Raw genomic sequence first — 8,164 nt, forward strand, 5'->3', positions numbered from 1 at the left:
CTTGCTTCTTGGACGAAAAGCTATGACCAACTTTTTAGCATATTAAAAAGCAGAGACATTACTTTGCCAACAAAGGTCCATCTAGTTAAAGCTATGGTTTTTCCAGTAGTCATGTATGGATGTGAGAGTTGGATCATAAAGAAAGCTGAGTGCTGAAGAATTGATGCTTTTGAACTGTGGTGATGGAGAAGACTCGAGAGTCTCTTGGACTGCAAGGAGATCCAACCAGTCCATCCTAAAGGAAATCAGTCCTGAATATTCATTGGAAGCACTGATGCTGAAGCTGAAACTCCAATACTTTGGCCACCTGATGGAAAGAACTGACTGATTGGAAAAGACTCTGATGCTAGGTAAGATTGAGGGCAGGAGGAGAAGGGGGGGCAACAGAGGATGAGATGGTTGGATGGCATCACCGACTCAATGGACATGTGTTTGAGCAAGGTCTGGGAATTGGTGATGGACAGGGAAGCCTGGCGTGCTGCAGTCCATGGGTTGCAAAAAATCAGACATGACTGAGTGACTGAACTGACTGACATGAGGGAATGGTGCAGAGCAGTCTGCTCTGGAGAAGGCAAAACAAAGTCGAACTTAGAAAGCATGGAGCATTTGAGACGGGGTCCAGGAGAGCCTCTCTGGGGCCATGTTATTTGAGCGGAGTCTCAGGCAATGGGAGGGCGTTGGTGCATGGAGAGAATCTCATTCCAGGCTCTTGGCATCTCCCTGGCGCTTCGATGATCATTGAATTCATTCCTGGGCCCCAAGGAGGGTGAATGAAGCGGCAGGAACACAGGCGAGTAATGAGATGCTCAGGAAACTGCAGGCAAGGCGGCTGCTGCCTGAGGCTTGGCACAGACTCACATCAGAAAGCAGCGGTAAGAGACCAAGCTGGGCTGGCTCGTCACGGCCAGAGCTCACACGGCGACCAGGGCTGTCTGCAACTTCAGAGAGCGCCTCCAGGGACAAGAAGGTCCAGGGCATCCCCTGCACCCCAGCCTGACTCCCTGCTCCACAGAGCGCCCTCTGGGCTTCGGCCACTTTGGGAGAAGAAAGGGGCGGGGATGGTCCAGGTGGCTTCTCAGCCATAACTGACCCAGGCTGCCTGATCCTACCTGATCTCTGACTCCTGCTCTGCGTCCTCACTCCCGGCCCTTGATCTGGTGGCCAAGTCTCCTGGCCTGGCCCCAGGGAGTTGTGCCTTCGTTGGGCCTGGAGCCCCAGTGTGGGTCTGGTCTTTTCTTCCTGCCTAAATCTCCAGCCTAAGTCATTAGGCTTCTCCAGCCTGAGACGCTCCCGGTTCTGGGTTTGCACCCTGCATAACGACTGGACTGCCCCCACATACTGAGGAGTCACTAGATCCCAGTACCACCCTTTCCTGGGGTGCAGCCAACCTTGAAGGTGGCCCCTGGGAACTCCACCTCCTGTGTGCGCCGTCTTGAGCAGACCCCGCCCACATGTGGCACCAAGGTTGGTCTGTGGGACCCGTAGAAGACAGCAGATGTTTCTGAGATTAGATTACAGAAGATCCGAGGTGCTCTCGGAATAATTGTGGGAAGTCAGCTGCCCTGTCTAGAGCGACCCACCTGGTACAGACTGAGGCCACCTGCCCATAGCCGCGTGAGGAAAGGAGGTCTTCCAGTCCAGCGGGGCCTTCAGAGACTGCAGCCCGGCCAACATCCCAGCCGTCACTTCACAAAGGATCCTGAACGAGAACCACCTAGCTAAGCCACTCCCGCATTCCTGACCCATGGAGACCCTGAGATAATAAAGTTTGCTGTCTTCAGCCGCTCAGTTTGCGAGGAATTTGTCACGCGACAAGGGATGACTAACGCTCATCTCAGCTCTTCCAATCCTCAGAGCAAGTCTACGCTGTGTAGTGATGGCTGTCTCATTATACAGGCAGGAAACGGCTGCTCCAACATGTCAAATCACTGGCCCCCAGTCTCTCAGAGAAGTTGTGTAGAGGAGTAACCTTGGGCATTTGCATCCATTGTAACCAGACCTCTGGATTTCTATCCACTTCACATGTTCCCACTCAGCGCGTATGTTCTCAGCTGACGGCTTTACTCCTCAAAATAAGCCCTGGGGAAATACTACCATTTGCAGCAACATGGATGCAACTAGAGAGTATCATCTAACTGAAGTAAGTCAGACAGAGAAAGACAAATACCACAGGATATCACTTATACGTGGAATCTAAAATGTAGCTCGACAACCCTGAACATTCACTGGAAGGACTGATGCTGAAGCTGAAGCTCCAAAACTTTGGCCACCTGATGCAAAGAGCCAACTCATTGGAAAAGACCCTCATGCTGGAAAAGATTGAAGGCAAGAGGAGAAGGGGACGACAGAGGATGAGACGGTTGGATGGTATCACCGACTCGATGGACAGGAGTTTGAGCAAGCTCTGGGAGTTGGTGATGGACAGGGAATGCCTGGTGTGCCGCAGTCCATGGGGTCTTAAATAGTCGGACACAACTTAGTGACTGAACAACAACAAACAGAAACAGCCTCATTGATGCAGAGAACAGACTTGTGATTGAAAAAGGGGAGGGAGGAAGGAGAGGGATGGACTCGGAGTTTGGGGTTGGAAGATGCAAATTATTACATTTATTTATTTATTATTTTAAAAATATTTATTTGGCTGCATTGGGTCTTAGTTGCAGCACTGAGAATTTTTAATCTGCAACTGTAGCACTTGGGATTTCTTCTTTTTTTTTTTTTTAAGTTGTGGCATGTGGGATCTAATTTCCTGACCAGGGCTTGAACCTGGGCCCTTTGCTTTGGGAGCTCAGAGTCTTAGTCACCGGACCCCCTGGGAAGTCCCTGAAAACTATTACAATTAAAATGGGTAAACAACAAGGTCCTACCGTACAGCACAGTAAACCGTACTCGATACCCTGTGATCAACCAGAAAGGAAAAGAATATAAAAAAGGAATGTACATACCCGTATAACTGGGTCACTTTGCTGGACAGCAGAGATCGGCACAACAATGCTTATCACTATACTTCAAAAAAAAAGTCCTGGGGTGCTTACTTTATAATCACCCCTATTTTATGGATGAGCAAACTAAGGCTCAAAGAACCCTGCCTCACTCAGGATCCACAGCTGAGGTGGAGGGATTCTCAGAACTCAGTCCGCTGGGGTCACTGGAAGCTGCCTAGGGGTGGCACTTTTCAGAGCAGGGGTCAACCCTGGGGCTGGAAGTGGGGCCTGTGTGACTTCAGGCTCTCTTTCCCCTACTCAGGGCTGTGGGGTCCCTCCTCCACCTCTCCCACCCCTCAGCCAGCAAAGGGCTCAAAGCATGGCATGATGGGGACTACAGGACTGAGGTTTCGAGAAGCTGTTTACTCTAGGTCTTGAATTTTAAAGAGTTTAAAGTCCAACTTGGACCCTCAGCTCCCGGGATGCCTGTAACCATGGCAGCAGCTCATGAACAATAGCAAATATTTGCTGATTGAGAGAGAGAGAGAGAAGAGAGAGAGAAAGGTAGGGAGGGAAACAGGGCTTTGTCCTGGGTGCCTGCAGATGGCCTGGGGGCTGTCCCCAGGGGCACACGGATGCTTCCAGTAATAACTCCTCTACTGAGGGGGGCACATTCCCCATCTCTGGCCCAGGCCCTGGGTTTCTGCCTGAAACATGCCTTCAGGACAGCACGTCCAGGGCCAGATTCTGGGTGGACCTCTGCACTAATAAGTTCCTTCTTTTTCTCGAGCCTCAGTTTTTTTCATCTGTAAAATGGGAATAACAGACTTGTCTGCCTTTTTAGGGAAAGTCAGGTAGCTTAACTAAAGGTCAGCTGCCCTGGAGCATCATCATGAGGAACTGTTGTAAAGACCACCCCCTCAATTGGATTCCAGATTGAAGAGATATCAGGAGCTCCAGGCCACTGTCCAGGTGGCCCAGAGAGGAGCAGTGGCTTGCTCAAGGACACACAGCAAGAGCAGCTGGACCCAGAAGCCAGCTACCCAGGCCTGCTGTCGTCAGGCCAGGAGGCCCTCCCCGACCAGCTGTCACCAGCTGAGAGGTTGTGAACAATGGCTGTCGGGTGCTTCTGTGCGGACATGCTTGGGGCTTAACTGGAATCTGGGTCAGGGCCTGGACAGTGTCTCAGCAGAGAGAAGCCAGGGAAGCAGACTCTGAGCTGCTGAGAAGGGGTTCAACGTTCCCTGCAGAAGCCTGAGGAAGGAATCAGGGCTCTCGCCATAGGCCAGCTCCCTCACCTGGGCTTTCCAGGTCAGCCGCTTCATGTACACACCTTGATTTGTAAATAGGCCAATATTTTAAATTACATTCTAGTGAAAAAAAAAAAAAGATTGGCCTCCTGGTGGCTCAGCAGTAAAGAATTCACCTGCCAAGAAGGAGACGCGGGTTCGATCCCTGGGTTGGAAGGATGCCCTGGAGAAGGAAATGGCTCCCACTCCAGTATTCTTGCCTAGAGAATCCCACAGGCAGAGGAGCCTGGTGTGCTACAGTTCATGGGGTCGCAAAGAGTCGGGCATGACTTAGCAACAAAACAACAAACAAAAAAACAAACAAAAAAGTTACATCATATTATTAAGAGAAGAAGGTGTACAGACCAAGCACACAGAATGTACTAAAGGCCTGGAATTGAATCTTAGCTGTTTTAGAAATTTGGGGCCTCAGTCTCCCCACAGGTAAGCAGGGCCCCCACGTTGCCCAAGCTGGGAGCCAGTCTGAATGTTCTCAGGAGACACTGCTCTGAAAGTTTCCTCAGCGCCCTCTCCACTCTGCCTCCTCTCTCATCTGGAAGCAAGAATATATTTATTTATTCCATTTTCCTATTTCTTGCACTGGAAACTCCTAAAATAGAGCAGGAGGTGGGGCTATGAGGAGAGGTCCCTGGGCTCTGAAAGCTCCTCTCTGAGGGACCACAGGCACCTGGGACTCTGTCCACGAGGTTGGGGGTGAGGGCGGGTGGAGGTGGGGGTGTTTCCTGAGCGCACCCCGCCACACCCACGGTGCGCAGACCTGTCCTGGGTCCAGGAGGATGGGATCTTTTTGATTGCAAACTATGGTTAAGCCATACCTCGATTCTTCTGCTTTGCCAGAGGCCCTGGCTTCTAGCGGGTGGCTTGGGAACCAGCGCTGCTGCCCTGGGGAAAATGACGGCTGCGTCTGCAGCAACCGTGTGGCCCTCGGTCCCCCGGGGTAGAAAGACAAAGCCGGTTGGGAAGGAACTGGGCGTGCCCTTGTCTCCAGGGGGCGTGGTCAACCTCCGGGGGCGTGGCTGACCCCAGGGGACCACCCCGCTCCAACCGAAGGCCTACAGGCCAGTTCAAAACAGCAGAGACTCCAAGGGCTCATAGTGCCTGTTCCCAAAGGAAGGACTTCGGAGAGCTCCCCCCAAGTCAGATCCATTGCCCTTTTGGGGGCAGACAGATACCACTCAGTCATTCCACTGTCCCTAGACAGGGATGCCTGGCCTGCTGTAGTCCATGGGGTCGCAAAGAGTCAGACAGGACTTAGTGACAGAACAACAAGAGACAGGCAGGAACCCAGGCGCCCTGCCTTGGGAGGAGGCCTGCCTAAGGAGTCTTAGGCACTGGACCACCAGCTGCTGCTGCTGCTAAGTCGCTTCGTCGTGTCCGACTCTGCGACCCCAGAGACGGCAGCCCACCAGGCTCCCCCGTCCCTGGGATTCTCCAGGCAAGAACACTGGAGTAGGTTGCCATTTCCTTCTCCAGTGCATGAAAGTGAAAAGTGAAAGTGAAGTCGCATAGTCTGGTCCGACTCTTAGCGACCCCATGGACTGCAGCCCACCAGGCTCCTCCGTCCATAGGATTTTCCAGGCAAGAGAACTAGAGTGGGGTGCCATCGCCTTCTCTGGACCACCAGGGAAGTTCCTGAACAAACATTTCTTAAATAGAGCTGTTGGTTGTTGGTACGCAATTTATGATGACTTTTTAAACTGTGCCTATGTATTACATGTCTGTTATATATATGGTATCTGATGATAAATAGACTTCAAAGAAAGTAAATGCAGTATTTCTTGCCAGTCCTGAGTCTTGCCAAGACACAGACCCTTCATGACCCACGCCACTCCCTTAAGCACAGAAAGTCAGGGTTTGGGGTGCATTATTCCCGCATGACCTGGTCTCTCGTATATGATGAGTGACAAGGAAATGTCAATCTACCCACAAGCTTTAGTCTTCTGTGTTTTATTTCTGCTTGAACAAGGTTTTAAAATGTGCTCATGAATACTTGCACTGACAGCGACAGAGACCAGGACTGCTGCTTTGTAGAGAGAAGTAAAACCGTCCGGTAAATTTGCCTAGTGCTTCCTGAAGAAAACAGTGGGAAGCCAGCAGCCTGTCAAGGCCAAAGTCACATAACCAAACACGCACAGTCCTGGCCTTGACAGGCTGCCTTGTTATGTTGAAGTCCCCAGTAACGATCAAATCGCTTCCGTGTGACTGAGCAACACCAACCTCAGGCAGTCAACTGGTGGTTCTCTGAGCCATCGAGGTTGAGGTCAATGGCCGCATTGGTTCGTTCACAGCTGAATGTGGAGCAAGGAATCATGAAGGAAGAAGACCCCCATGGAAAATGCCCAGCCCCCAGCACTGACCACCTACAGCCTTTTTTTTTTTTTCCGGCTGTGCCAAGTCTCAGCTGTGGCAGGGGATCTTTGATCTTTGTTGCAGCATGCGGGATCTTTGGTTGTGGCAGAGCTCAGTGTTCTGGAAGGAGTACTTTGGTCCCATGTTCTGGGTTCAGAGCTTCTCCAACTGCAGGAAGGAAATTATCTGACTCAGCAGGGGTTCAAAGCCCTGATGCAAAGGTTTGCTCCTGGAAGAGGCCATGTCAGGGAATCAGGTAAGGTGAGCCCAGTGCTTAGCATGGGTGAGAAATAAGAAAACTCCTCAGCACCGTTCAGGGGGAGATCTGAGTAGCTGCTGGTTTCATCATGAAGGAGCTTCCAAATAAACCACTCTCCACCTGATCTCAGCACTTTTGGATTCCACGGGCCCCCAAGCAGGGAATCTGGCCCAATTTCATGTTCCACCCAACACGAATGATTGAGTTCCTGCCAGGTCATAATACACAACATTGAAAGTGGACTCCAGGGACCTCAGCGACCCAGGGATGAGCTTGGTTTTAGAAGTCACGGCTTCCACTGCGGCCTCAGTATCGAGTACACCCAGCCCATGGTGTCGTTTGGTTCCAAGACTGGACTCTGCGCCCTTAAAATAGACATTCAGGTGTTTCCATTTGGGAAAGGGACAAACTGAGTTATACTCTGCAGCTGCTGAAATGGAATAAAGATACAAAGTAGAAAGTGCTTATGAGGGGGGCATTCCTGACCTTGGGGGAGATGAGGAAAAGCATTGACACATATGCCAGGGCCAGTGGACACAGACAGAGGCACTGGCACAGCACGTTGGCACTGGGTCCCCTCGGAGCCAAAGGCCAGAAGGCGGGGGTGGGAGTGGAGGGAACTTCAGAGTCACAGGCTGGCTTGGGTCCCAGCTCTGCCCTGGGTCAGTTGTGTGTTCCCAAAGTCATGTTTTAATTGTTCCATGTATTCACCTGTCAACTGGGGTAAACTCTTTCAGGGGGTTGTGAATAGGACTAAATGAGATTTTATGGCAGAGCATACACCGAGCAGACTTCCTTGGTGGCTCAGTGGTAAAGAACCCATCTACCAATGCTGGAGACGTGCGTTCAACCCCTGGGTCAGGAAGATCACCCAGAGAAGGAAATGGCAACCCTCTCTGGTATTCTTGCCTGGGAAATCCCATGGACAGAGGAACCTGGAGGGCTACAGTCCTCAAGGTTGCAAAGAGTTGGACATGATTTAGCGACTAAACAAGAACAATGCACAGAGTAGGTGCTGAACAGGTGTCCCATCTAGGGCAGGGTCATCAAGTGAAGCTGGATTCCCAGTCGAGATGACAGGGACAGGCTGGGGACAGAGAGACTGGGTGGAGCCTGCAATGCACCCCAGACTGAGCTGGCTGGGGCTGGGGAGGCGAGGGTGTCCAGCACCACACCCTCCCCCAGGTGTTCTCCGCTCCCCTGCGGCTGCCCTCTGGGGCTCAGCCCAGGCTGACCAGAGAAGCCAGCCTTCCGCCAGAGGTTGCGAAGCCCCAGTGCTCCCTGCCCTCAGCCCCAGACATGGAGAAAGCAGACACCGAGGC

The sequence above is a fragment of the Bos taurus genome, chromosome 25 (assembly GCF_002263795.3).
Source record: "Bos taurus isolate L1 Dominette 01449 registration number 42190680 breed Hereford chromosome 25, ARS-UCD2.0, whole genome shotgun sequence".
Classification (NCBI taxonomy): Eukaryota; Metazoa; Chordata; class Mammalia; order Artiodactyla; family Bovidae; genus Bos; species Bos taurus.